The following is a 13,767-nucleotide window of genomic DNA, read 5'->3' as shown; positions in this document are numbered from 1 at the left end:
CACAGAAGGGTCATTTACAATTGTTTGCTCAGATCAGCATTAGGGAAAATGGTGCCCTGGGCAAAGCTTGTACTTTGGCACTTCCCCATTGCCCCTGGATGATCTCCACTCCCCCTTTACCGCTAGCTCCTGCACTCCCAACCCTTGCGCCTCCTTCACCCCTAACTCCTGCCCCTGCTGTGCCCCCTTTGCCCTTAACTCCCTGGACCACCAGCCATTGCCCCTCTCCTGCAGCCCCTTCACATGGCTCCAGTGCTGGGGGCCCTGCACTTGTTCTCCCTTTCCCTGGGCTTTGGCATCACTAGCCCCTGCTTAGCGAGTAGGGTTCAGTGGTCCCCAAAATGTGGGGCATGACTCCTAGGGGGACACAGAGGAACATTCATGGAGTCAATGAAATGAATTGAGCTTCTTCAGTCTATCGCTGTAGACATTTTCCTTGTTTTTAAAGGCAAAAATCCTGATCTTTCCAATGGGAGCTGCTGCTTCAATGTTCAGTTTGGGGAGGGATCTGGCTGCACTCAGAGATCTGCCCGCGGGTTACAATCTGCGATCCGAAGGGTCGAACGCAAACAGCGTTTAGATGGGACCGTTAGTGCCGCCCCCGTGTGGCTAAAGATTAGAACTGACCAGCAGAGTTTACAGCTGGAGCCTGGGACGCTCCTGAACAAACTGGGCACGAAGCCTCTCGCGTGGGACCCTCGCTGTGCAGCAGGAGGCGGAGGGAAGCTGGTTGTCAGGGCTCAGAGCAGCTCCCTGCCAGGCTGAGCCGGTGTCTGTGCTAAGCTCGGCATCAATCAGGTGATTCTGGGCAGTTCGGGGTCCCCGGGCTCCCAAAGGAGGGTGAAGCAGGTCACCCCTGGAGCAGGTTAAAGCTGCAGGGTGACAGTGGGGTTGCTGCCCCTGTGAACAGCTGCTGTAGCACCGCCTGGGCAGGACAGGGAGAGCCAGTTATACCCCTCCCAGCCTGTATCGGGGGATGGGAGCACTCACACCCTGGGGACCCACCCACCAGAGATCTACTGGGGGGAGAGTGGCACCCACACACCCAGGATCTTGTAGGGGGGGACAAGGGCATCCACACTCCGGGATCCTCTGCAGAGGGACGGACACCCACACACCCAGGATTCTGTATGGGGGGCAGAGGTACCCGGACACCTGGGCGGGGGAAGGGGGCACCGAAACATCCGGGATCTTACCTGGGAGGACAGCGGTGCCTGCAGCTCGACATGAGATGGGGGCGGGGAGAGCAGGAGCATTTCCCAGTTCCAGGCTGTCCCCGTCTGGCCAAGGCACAGAGCTCACAAGCAGAGTTTAAAGCTCCAGCTGCCAGGCTATGAAACAAGCCAGGCTCCGTGGCTGGTGCCTGTGATCCCAGCACCTGGGGAGGCTGAGGCTGGCAGATCGCTTGAGCTCAAGAGTTCTGGGCTGCAGGGGGTTGTGCTGATCAGGTGTCTGCACTAAGTTCAGCATCAATATGGTGATCCCAGGGAAGCTTGGGGTCTCCAGGTTGTCTAAGGAGGGGTGAACTGGCCCAGGTCAGAAATGGAGCAGGTCAAAACTCCCATGCTGATCAGTAGTGGGATCATGCCTGTGAATAGCCCCTGCAGCATAGCCTGGGTGAGACACAGTCTCTTTTTATACAGACACCCCCCGCAGAGCCTGGAGGGCAGGATGGGAGCACCCACACGCTGGGGATTCTGATGTGGCGGGAGGGACGCACCCAACCAACACGGATCTTGAAAAGAGGAACAGCGACACCCACACACCACAGAGCCTGGATGGGGGCAGGGGAACCACACACGGCAGCTAGTTCATGGGGTGGGGGACACACCCATATGCTACATTGCACCATTCTTAATGAGAAGAACGGGGGCATCCGCACAACACGGATCCTTAACGGTCGGGGGGACACCCACACACTCCACTATTAACCAGGAGGGACAGGGGCACCAGACACCCCCAGTAGCGTGGAGAACACCCACATCCACCGGATCCCTCATGGGGTAAGACAGAGGGGATTGTAATGGGGCCCCACACACAGTGAAACATGAGCAGGGATTGTTAAGGGTTGAAGGGACAGGGACACCCACACACACTGAGATCACGTCCTTGAAGGAACGCAAACCCTCCACAGAAGGACCTGGTCTGTTCCATGATGGCAGCCCAGCCTGGGTGAGTCAAAGTCTCTTTTTATACAGCCACGCCCCAGAGATCCTGACTAGGGGAGAGAGACACCCACCCACCAGAGATCCTTAATGTTCTAGGGTGCACCCACACACCAGGGATTCTTATGGGTGGGAGGAATGGAGACAGCCAGACACACTGAGATCACTTCCTCCCAGGAGCCTGGGCCAGACAGGGAGACACAGTCCGCCTTTACAGATCTGCCAGACAACCTTCCTCCCACCCCCTCCACACAATGTTCTTATCTGGAGGTGAAGCCAGGGAAATCCCATGGAGGATTCTTATCTGGGGAACTGGGGGGACCCACTTACCACCAGGGATTGTTAAGGGCAGAGGAACAGGGACTCCCACCTCTGCAGCATGGGGGTGGGTCGCCTGCTGGGATCATCTGGGCATATTTCACCTCGTCAGTTCCCTGCCATTGCCTTGGGGGCCCCTTGTTCGCTGCCTCTGGCACCCAGTTTAGCCTCCTTCCTGAGGGCTGAAATGCTTTGATCTATCTAAGGTCTGTGGGATCAATATGTGTCATGGTGTAATTCTGTGTTATTCGGGGGTCAGACTAGCTGAGCTAATGGCCCCTTCTGCCCTTAAACGCCATGAAAACATTTCCCTGGTTTCTCCTTGCGCCTGACAGACACCACGGTGAGGGGCCCAAGAGAAGATCCTGGACACAGCGCTCTGGCTCTTACTTTACTTGGCAACGTCAGCACTTTCCTAGCAAAGCTGCTGCTAAAGCGCTGGATTTGGGGACCGGTTCGGCTCCGATTCAGAGATCTGCCTGCGGGGTGTGAACCTGCCACGAGGAGCGGGAAACGCAACCAGCACCGGGAGGCGTTGGCTGAGCTCCAGGCTGCCCCCGTGTGGCCAAAGCTTAGACCTGAGCAGTGGAGTTTAAAAATGGCGCTGGGAGGGATCTAAACACACGGGGCCCGACGGCTCCTGAGTGTAACGCTTGTTGGGTGGGCAGCTGAGTGTAGCTGAGTGCCGGATTTCAGGACTGCACCCCAGGGTGCTGAGCAGGTGTGTGTGCTCAGGTTGGCCTCCCTATGACGGTATCTGGGAAGTTTGGGGCCCCCAGTTCCCCCTAGAGAGAGGGCAGCCCGGCCAGAAAAGGAGGCTTTCAAAACTCTGGTACCAATTGGCAGTGGGACTGTCCCTGTGAAGAGCCGCTGCAGCCCCACCAGGGAGAGCCGGTCTCTCTTTATGCAGCCCCCCCATTCCTCAGGACGAGGGTTGTGCTCAAAGATCTGTGCCCCGTGTTTTAACCTCCATGTGAAGCGCACAGTGCAAATAACCCTCAGATCATCAGCTCAGTTCCAGGCTCCACTTCCACCGGCTCAGGCAAGATGGTGCAGAGGAGCCCCTGGGTGGCTGTGGGCCTGGGGAGGGTGGCTTTTGATTTTTCGGCCTGACCGCTACGGGCAGCAAGGCCAAAAGTCAGATGGCCGGCTCTCCCGTCCACCACGCTCATCAGGAGCCCTTAGTCGACAGGCTCGGAGAATGCGGGCAGCGTCCCCCACTACCTCTCGCATGCAAAGCGAGCGCTCTGCCGCTTGAGCTAATTCCCCGCAGCTGGCCTGACTCTCAGGCACCGGGCAAAAAAAGGCAAGGGCTCTGTGGCCTTAAGCAGAACACAGCCTGAAATGGGGGGAGGGGGGCGTGCTACCCAGAGCTGGGGAAGGGGGTCCGAGTCCCAGCCACGCTCCTCGGCACAAACACCAACGCTCCCTCCCTGGAGTGTGTCTGGGCTGAGAGTTAACCCCTGAAACAAGCACCAAACTTCAGAAGACAACGCAGGGATAGATCACTTGATGATTGCCTGCTCTGGCCGTTGCCTCTGAAGCGCCTGGCATCGGTTATTGTCAGAAGACGTGATAGTGGCCTAGATGGACCATCGGTCTCACCCAGGAGGGCCGTTCCTATCTTCACCACTTTCCTCTAACCCAAGCAAAGCCAGGAGCAGGCCCAGCTCAGCAACTCTAGCAGACTCCCTGGCCCCCGGCCCAGCATACAGCAAAACGACCCTGCCTCCGCCAGGATAAACAGCCACCGACTCCCTCTTCCAGACCAACGCAGCCCTTCCCCGCTTTGGCTGTCTCCAAGCTGTCTGCGTGCTCTGTTCTGCTCCACGGCTGCCATGCTGCCTGAGATCAGGAGGCTGCGAGGTCTCATGGTCTCAGCTGAGCTGGTATCGCGTGCCACGCCGCCCATCTCCTCATTCCCTTCATGGACCCCTGGGATGTGAGTAATTCTGTATTTGAGTGGCTCTCCCTCCCGGCCAATGAGCTTGGCGTAGACTAGCAGGGAGGGAGGAGGAAAGGGATTGTGCTCCAGTGAGAGCTCAGAAAGAAAGGTGCAGGTCCCCCACTAGAGCCCAGCCCAGCAGAGCAAAGCAGAGCAGAGCAGGCTGGAGAATGTGTGTCTGGGTACTTCTCCCATGCTCTTCCATTTGAGCTAACTTCCCCCAGCTGTCTCCAGCCTCCCAGTCAGCGCAAGGGGGAGAAGGGCCGGGGAGGAAGAGCTTTGTGCTCCGCAAGGGCTGGCTTTTTGGGAAGCCAAGCGGGGAGAGGGATGGAGGCCACTGGAGGAGCTGAGCCGGCTTCTAAAAGACGCTTCTGGGGCTGCCTTGCCGCTGGAGAATGCGGGCATTGATCCCGCTGCCTCTCGCATGCAAAGCGAGCGCTCTACCACTTGAGCTAATTCCCCTACCTTAGCAGGTGGCGTCTCAATCCATCCATTCGATAACGGAGGCCACATCATTCCCCGCGCCAGCCAGTGACTCCTTCCAAAAGGGTCAGGCAAGGTAGGGCTTGCCGTCAGCCGGCTAGCTCAGTTGGTTAGAGCATGGTGCTAATAACGCCAAGGTCATGGGTTCAAGCCCCATGCTGGCCACTCCGTGAGGGAGAGGGTGGCTTCTGCTCTTTTGGCTGACTGCTAGGGGTGGCAGAGGCCAAAACCAGGTGGGCCGGGAGCAGGCAAGATCCCTGCTGGGCGCAGGCGCCAGGCAGGACCAAGCTCCTGACACCTCCTTGGGCTCCCCTCCCTGGGCTCCTCGCTCCACCTGCTGCCTGAAAGGAACTTCGAGACGGGTGAGCCCGGCCGGCTGCCTTCCAGGCTCATAGGAGGCCAGGCTTGAGCTGCCCGCCCACGAAGCTAAAATCGCAGGCCTGCCGGCTCGCCCCCATTGTCCACAGAGGGTTGACCTGATGGCCCGAATTCTTGCCGGCCGCCAGCTCCACCCAAATGGACCCGACGCCGGATCATGCTCCCCAGCCCAAGCCACAGAGGAAGGCTTAATACTCGGCACCCCAACCTAGGGGAGAAGCTTCACACTCTGCCGGTGCAGGGTGACCTTTGGGACTTCCCTGGACACCATCCTCCCACCACCCACAGCCAGACCCCCCAAGCCCACCCCTCCGACAGGAAGGAGCAGGAGGACCACTCCGCCCAGGGGCACCACCACTCGAAGTCAGCTTCACTTGCTTTCTCTTCTACCCCTTTCCTCCCAAGTTATGCGCGCCTCACGGGAGCCGGCCCTGGGAAGACGCAGGCACCGCACTCTGACTGGCGCAAGCCAAACGCCCACACCGAGAGTTTAGCACGGGCTCTTGAGGCACTGGAGGAACCCCATGCAGACGCACTGACGGAGCTAATCTTTACGGCCAAGGGCCCTACCTGTGCAGAAAGCCAACTTGCTTGTGAAAAAGACTCCTCTTTCGGCTCCCCTTCCAAACTTCCAAATGCCTCCAAATGGGAAAACACACCCACTGAAACACCCAAACGGTCCTAACACTGGGTCCAGGACCCGCCAATCAGAGTCTGGAGTCCTGCCCATGGTGTCTGTACTATTGACAAACACTAATTGCCACAATCTATTTGAAGCAGGGTCAGTATGAAGTCTACCCTGCTACCTGTTGGTGATCAGTTGTCAAGGCCTTTTGGGGCTGATGTCATTTTCATGGTTACACCCACCCCGGATTGCATGATGGGAGTGCTTTTCCAAATGGTCATTTCAGCTGCTGTGCGATGCCCAGTCTCTTTGTTATTAGGCCAGGAGTAATCCAGTGTATTTTCCTGTTGATTTTGGATCAAGGACAGAGAAACTGTACCTGGCATTTTAGGCCTGAGAGCGTCACCCTGGCCTGAAAAGTACTCACTATTAAGGGGTATGGGTTCCTAATGGCAAAACATAGTGGGAGTTTGGATTGGTTGTTTATTGGTCTCTTGTATGAGCTGGGGTTGTTGATATTCTTGCTGGTGTGGAACTACAGAGGTGGTTTTGAAGTTCTTCAAATTGTTGTTAGTGTTGCAATTGTTTACCCTAAGCTTATACCATTAGATCTTTTTCATGGTGTATTTTGTTTCTGAGGGCTTGGCTACACTTGCAAGTTGCAGTGTTGGTGGAGGCTTTTCAGTACTGCAATTATTCTTTGTCCACACTTGCAAGGCACATCCAGCGCTGTAATTCCCTGGCTGCAGTGCTGGCTGTGCACCTGTTGGGGTATAAGGAATGCAGCGCTGGTGATCCAGTGCTGCTCATCAGGTGTGGACACACACCAGTGCTTTAATTGGCCTCCAGGGAATAAGGAGATATCCCAGAATTCCTGTTCAGCCACTCTGCTCATCAGTTTGCACTCTTCTGCTCTGGCCTCAGGTGACCTGCCCTTTAAGTGCCCCGGGAATTTTAAAAATCCCCTTCCTGTTTGCTGCAGCCAGGTGTGGAGTGCAATCAGTTAATCTTTCCAGGTGACCATACCTCCACGCAGCAAACGAGCCCCAGCATGGAGCAATGGCGAGTTGCTGGACCTCATTAGTGTTTGGGGGGAGGAAGCTGTGCAGTCCCAGCTGCGCTCCAACTGTAGGAATTATGATATCTTTGAGCAGGTATCAAGGTCCATGCTGGATAGGGGCCATGATCGGGATGCGCTGCAATGCAGGGTTAAAGTAAAGGAGCTGCGGAGTGCCTATTACAAAGCCCGCGAGGGGAACCGCTGATCCGGCGCTGCCCCCACGACCTGCCGTTTTTACAGGGAGATGGACGCGATACTTGGGGGTGACCCCACTGCCAATCCGAGGACCACGATGGACACTTCTGAGCAGGGTGGGGAACAGGAGCAGCAGGAGGAGGAGGAGGTGGGGGGGCGGTGGAAACCATGAGTGAAGCTACTGGGATAGGGGAAGACACCCCAGAGTCCCAGGAGGCATGCAGCCAGGAGCTCTTCTCAAGCCAGGAGGAAGGAAGCCAATCGCAGCAGCCAGCAGTTGCTGAAGGACAAACAGAGGAGCGAGTTACCGGTAAGCGTCTTTTATTTTCAGGGTAGAAATGTTTCGGGAGAGGAGGGGGGGTTAGGGCTGCATACATGCATGCCTAGATGTGGAATAGCCCATTGATGTAGTCTATCACGTCGCGGTAATCGGCTGCAGTAATCTCCTCAAAAGTTTCAGCCAGAGCGTGGGCAATGTGCCTGCCCAGGTTTATAGGGAGAGCCACTGTGGTCCTTGTCCCAGTCAGGCTAACGCGTCCGCACCACTGTGCCGCGAGGGGTGGGGGGACCATTGCTGCACACAGGCAAGCTGCATAGGGGCCAGGGCGGAATCCGCATTGCTGTAGAAGACCTTCCCGCTCTTCCCTAGTGACCCGCAGCAGGGAGATATCTTCCAGGAGTAACTCCTGTGGAAAATGTTGGGAGACTGTTTAGTGCAGATCCCCCATGCAGCTGTTTGCTGTCCCCAATGCACAGAAACCCCTGCACAGCCCTGAAGCAATCTCAGTACCCCTTACTCACCATTTCCTGTCTCCTGTTGTGTTGTGTGGTCTTATTTGGTATGGGAAAAGAATGCTAAAGTGAACACTGAAAACTCCTTCAGTGTGTGGGAATTACTGTTTGGATGAGATAATTAACAATGCTACCATGTTAAATGTTGCCATTTTTGCCTTCAAGAAGTGACCTTGACTGCTGGACTGCCCAGATCTACCACAGCACAGAGACTACAGAATCTGAGGAAAAAGCCTCGAAAAACCAGGGAAGACATGCTGAAAACAGTTATTGATCACTCTGCTTGAGAGAGTAAACAGCTGCAGGAGTGGAGAGAAAGGGACAGCAGGATCCGCCAGAGACATTGGCAGAGAAACGCTGTGGCAAAGAGGAAAAGCACAGACCAGCTGCTAGGCATCCTGGCGCGCCAAGCGGACTCTCTCCAGGCACTCGTAGCCATGCAGGCAGAGCAGTCCCGTGCTGCCCCACAGCCCCCCTGTCCCAAATTTTATTCTTTTCTGCCCCAATGTTAGCTCCAAACCCCCTTCCACAGCATCCAGGTTCTTACCACCACCAGCTGCCTCCAACACCTGTATGTTCACCAACCAGCCCTGAGAACTACGACCCTTACCCTCTGCACTCAACCCCCATCACCATGCAGTATATGCACCCTGAAGTGCAGCAGCCATTGCACAGCACTGCAGACAGGACATATGCAAACTTGTGACTGTACAGTTCACCAACCCACCCCCCTGCCCTAGGTTCCTGAAATGTTGTGTGTCTGTCAATGAAGTATTTTTCTTTTCAATAAAATAAATCTTGGCTTCGAAAACAGTCTTTATTATTGCAGATAGTGAAAGATACCTTATCCCAGTAAAGAAACAGTCACTGGAAATCATGTTAGGGATAATAGAATCCTAACAGTGTAACCACTGCACTACACTACCATGCAAGGCAGCAAACATTACTGTTGGCTTTCAGCCTCAAATTCTTCCCTCAAGGCATCCCTAATCCTTGTAGCCCTGTGCTGGGCCTCTCTAATAGCCCTGCTCTCTGGCTGTGCAAATTCAGCCTCCAGGACTTGAACCTCAGTGGTCCATGCCTGACTGAATGTTTCACCCTTCCCATCACAAATATTATGGAGGGTACAGCATGCGGATATAACCGCGGGGATGCTGCTTTCCCCCTAGTCTAGCTTCCCATACAGGGACCGCCAGCGGGCTTTTAAACGCCCAAAAGCACACTCCACAGTCATTCGGCACCGGCTCAGCCTGTAGTTGAACCGGTCCTTGCTCCTGTCAAGCTTCCCTGTATAGGGTTTCATGAGCCAAGGCAGTAACGGGTAAGCGGGGTCTCCAAGGATCACAATGGGCATTTCGACGTCCCTTACTGTGATCTTCCTGTCTGGGAAATAAGTCCCTGCCTGCATCTTCCTGAACAGGCCACTCTTACGAAAGATGCGTGCATCATGCACCTTTCCAGGCCAGCCTGTGTAAATGTCAATGAAACGCCCACGGTGATCCACAAGCGCCTGGAGAACCATAGAGAAATAACCCTTCTGATTAACGTACTCTGATGCTAGTTCGGGGGGGTGCCAGAATAGGAATATGCATCCCATCTATTGCCCCTCCACAGTTAGGGAAACCCATTTGTGCAAAGCCATCCACAATGTCCTGCACGTTCCCCAGAGTCACGGTCCTTCTTAGCAGGATGCGATTAATTGCCCTGCAAACTTGCATCAACATGATTCCAACAGTCGACTTTCCCACTTCAAACTGGTTCCCGACCGACCGGTAGCTGTCTGGAGTTGCCAGCTTCCAGATTGCAATAGCCACCCGCTTTTCCACCATCAGAGCAGCTCTCAATCTTGTGTCCTTGCGCCGCTGGTTGGGGGTGAGCTCAGCACACAGTCCCATGAAAGTGGCTTTTCTCATACGAAAGTTCTGCAGCCACTGCTCGTCATCCCATACTTCCATGACGATGTGATCCCACCACTCAGTGCTTGTTTCCCGAGCCCAAAAGCGGCGTTCAATGGTGCTGAGCATTTCCGTGAATGCCACAAGCAATGTAGTGTCACACGCGGCAGGCGACTCGATATCGATATCATCGTCAGACTCCTTACTGTCACTTTGGAGCTGAAGGAATAGCTCAACTGCCAAACGTGTTGTGCTGGCGACACTCATCAGCACAGTCCTCAGCAGCTCGGGCTCCATTTCCCACAGAAATCGCGATTCACAGACAGAGAGTAAAAAACAGAAAGAGACTCACAATGGCGCCAAACGTGGCCGGAAAAACTGTGAATGCTGGGATGTGAAGCGATGCACCACGGGGTGTTGGGACAGGAAGCGGAATGACCCGCACCCTTCCGTCCCCTTCCCACAACCCACAGCGCCAAAATGGGACGAGGTGCTCTGTGGGATAGTTGCCCACAATGCACCTCTCAGTACAGCGCTGCAAATGCTGCAAGTGTGGCCACACTGCAGCGCTGGTAGCTGTCAGTGTGGCCACACACCAGCGCTGTCCCTACACGGCTGCACGACCAGCGCTGTAACTCCCAGTGCTGCAATTTTCAAGTGTAGCCAAGCCCTGAGAGGTAAAAGGCTGCTCTGTGTGTGGTGTTATGGAGTGAGATAGCAAACATTAGTTGCAGAGGTGGTGCATGTGCTGCAAAAGTCATGCACTGCCCCCTGCCCTGCCCCGGTCTTAGAGTCCATAATTTGCATAAACCCACCCACTGATCTGTGACTAACAATCTTGCTCTGCTAACTCTTCCAGCAAAACTTTTCTGCCAGGTTCTCATTCAGCAGTATATTCCCACGATATTCAACTTTTAAGTGAGATCAGAGATGACCTGTTTAAGTGTAACTAAAATTTCTACTTATGCCTCAAAGATTCTAAGGGTGTAGTATAACACATTATTTGTAACAGGATAATAAATAATTCTATTTTTAAATTAAAGAGAGAGGAAAACCATAAAATCTGTATTTACAGATTTCAAAAAAAATCCCATGGTAAACTCAAAAAATGACTTTCAATCTCTCTTAATTTGCTATTGTTTGGAACCCATGTCCCTTGTCTAACGATTTTTATGTAGGTTCGGGTGAGTCCTGAAATCATGAGCTGCTAAGTACCGTTCTACTGTCCTTGATTCATACCTCTGTGCATTACCCAGATTGGTGGGAAACACTCTGTGCATTACCATGACTGGTCCATGGGTGTCACTGCTCCTAGAAGGCAGACACACACTGTGTATTACGCCACCTGGCCACTGGGTGTCATTGCTGTATTAAGGGAAACATATTCTGTGCATTACTCTGTATGACCAAGAGGTGTCACTGCTGCTCCAAGGGAAACATGCTCTGTGTGTTACCCTGACTGGCCACTGGGTTTCACTGCTGCGCCAAGGGAGACATAAGAACGGCCAGACTGGGTCAGACGCAAAGTCCATCTAGAGCAGTATCCTTCTGTCTAAACCACTGAGCTATCCCTCCCCCTTCTGACAGCGGACAGTGCCAGGGGCCCCAGAGGGAATGAACAGAGCAGGGAATCATCAAGTGATCCATCCCCTGCCACCCATTCCCAGCTTCTGGCAAACAGAGGCTACAGGCACCATCCCTGCCCACCCTGGCTAATATCCCTTGATGGACCTGTCTTCTGTTCATTTATTTAGTTTTTTTTTTTAAAACCCTGTTATAGTCTTGGCCTTCACAACATCCTCTGGCAAGGAGTTCCACAGGTTGAACTCAAGCGCCTCTGGAGGAACGCAGCTTCCCAGGCACGCGGATCCTTCCCTTCAACGCGCACTGGACGGACATTCGAAACACAGCCCTTTCCAGGAGGGAATGCGCCGCTTTTGGACCCTGGCGCCCAGCAAGAAGTCCTGGGACTCTTTTTCTGACGGATGGACCCCACCGACTTGCCTTTACCAAGCAGAAACTAAGGACCGGCCGACGGCTCTCTTTGCAAACGGACGCCATCAGACTGAGCCACGAGGCGTGCTGCAGGATAGCCCCTCCCCACCAGAAATTAATGCCGTGACCCGGATTCAAAGCGAGGTTGCTGCGGCCACGGCGCAGAGTACTAACCACTATACGATCACGGCCAGGCGCTGGGTGAGCAGGCAGCAGCCCAGCGCAAAAAGCTCAGCTCTGCGCTCTCGGGGCGGCCACCTACGTCGCCGGCGGGCACAGGTATTTCTCAAGTCTGCCCATTACAGTCACAGGTAAAATGCTGAGCAAAGGAAAAAATAGAGGAAGCCAATCCCATGCCTGTCCCTTTTTCTGTCTTCCTCCACCCCTGGACCAAGTCCCTCCCCGTTTGTCTGGGCCATTGTCCTCATGCCCCTGGCCAGCCTATTTCCCTTTGCCGCTCTGAAACGTGCCCCCACGTGCAGGCCCCGAAGCTGGGCCCGGGGGCGGAAGGCCAGGGAGAGGCTTTGGCTAGGGCCAGCGTGTCCTTGCGAGGTAATTGTCTCTCTGGAGGAGAAAGTCATCAGTTCGGGGTGCGAAGGGAAGTGGCCGTAGAAGGAGAATGGAAGGCATGTGGTGGGCAGGCCAAGGATTTCTTTGTTCCCCCCTTAAAAAGGGGTCACCCTCCCCATCGGGGAATTGAACCCTGGTCTCCCACGTGACAGGCAAGGATAGTCACCACTATACTAACGAGGAAAGGGGCACTAGAAGGGGCCCCAGCTCCCACAGACCAGCTATGGTCAGCGTACACCTACACTGTCGCATGGGCCCCAGCAGGCAACAGCACCCCTGGCCCTCTTCTGCTTCCCAAAGGCTTTGGCCGCAGCAACAGCCCTGGGAAAAGCCCTGGCCCTCCTCACCTGCCCTTGCCCAGCACGACGCCTTTTCGGGCCTACACAGCTCCTCACACAACACCCGCCTGGGACCTTGCCCTCACCTACCAGCTCAGCAGCACCTTTTTTCCTCTCAAAACCTCCTCTTGCCACTCTCCCCCTTCCACACTTCACACTCACCTCATCACAAACTCACCCACGGCCCCTTTGGCTTCTCAAGCGCCTCTGGAGGGACGCAGCTTCCCAGGCACGCAGATCCTTCCCTTCAACGCGCACTGGACGGACATTCCAAACACAGCCCTTTCCAGGAGGGAATGCACTGCTTTTGGACCCTGGCGCCCAGCAAGAAGTCCTAGGACTCTTTTTCTGACGGATGGACCCCACTGACTTGCCTTTACCAAGCAGAAACTAAGGACCGGCCCACGGCTCTCTTTGCAAACGGACGCCATCAGACTGAGCCACGAGGCGTGCTGCAGGATAGCCCCTCCCCACCAAAAATTAATACCGTGACCCAGATTCGAACCGAGGTTGCTGCGGCCACGGCGCAGAGTACTAACCACTATACGATCACGGCCAGGCACTGGGGGCGCAGGCAGCAACCCATCACAAAATGCTCAGCTCTGCGCTCTCGGGGCGGCCACCTACCTTGCCGGCGGCCACAGGTATTTCTCAAGTCTGCCCATTACAGTCACAGGTAAAATGCTGAGGAAAGGAAAAAATAGAGGAAACCAATCCCATGCCTGTCCCTTTTTCTGTCTTCCTCCACCCCTGGACCAAGTCCCTCCCCGTTTGTCTGGGCCATTGTACTATACTATACTCCTCACTATACTCAAGAGGATAGGGGACCTGGCCAACCTCGCGGGGTGGGACAGAACATGGGACGAGGTGGCCGGAAAAGGTTACTGTGGGAGAAGGGGTTCCTGTACCGAGAATGGGCTCCCCCAGGGAAAATGGAGTCGGGGGGATCAGGAGGCAGCTGGTGGTACCCCAGAAGTATCGCCACCAGCTGCTGTGCCAGGCCCATGA

At 55.0% G+C, this 13,767-nt stretch overlaps 1 protein-coding gene and 2 non-coding genes across 3 annotated transcripts in view; 1 reads left to right on the top strand and 2 right to left on the bottom strand.

Annotated features, from left to right (window-relative positions):
* LOC123359042 (E3 ubiquitin-protein ligase TRIM71-like) overlaps positions 1–13,767 on the bottom strand; it is a 191,784-nt gene that overhangs the window by 165,789 nt on the left and 12,228 nt on the right.
* TRNAA-UGC lies at positions 4,818–4,890 on the bottom strand. The gene has a single exon. It is a non-coding gene; the product is annotated as a tRNA-Ala (tRNA).
* On the top strand, positions 5,003–5,076 carry TRNAI-AAU. Its single transcript has one exon. It is a non-coding gene; the product is annotated as a tRNA-Ile (tRNA).

The sequence above is a fragment of the Mauremys mutica genome, unplaced genomic scaffold (assembly GCF_020497125.1).
Source record: "Mauremys mutica isolate MM-2020 ecotype Southern unplaced genomic scaffold, ASM2049712v1 Super-Scaffold_100100, whole genome shotgun sequence".
NCBI classification, from domain to species: domain Eukaryota; kingdom Metazoa; phylum Chordata; order Testudines; family Geoemydidae; genus Mauremys; species Mauremys mutica.
The sequence above is the reverse complement of the archived record's forward strand: the minus strand, read 5'-3'. Positions and strand labels throughout refer to the sequence as shown.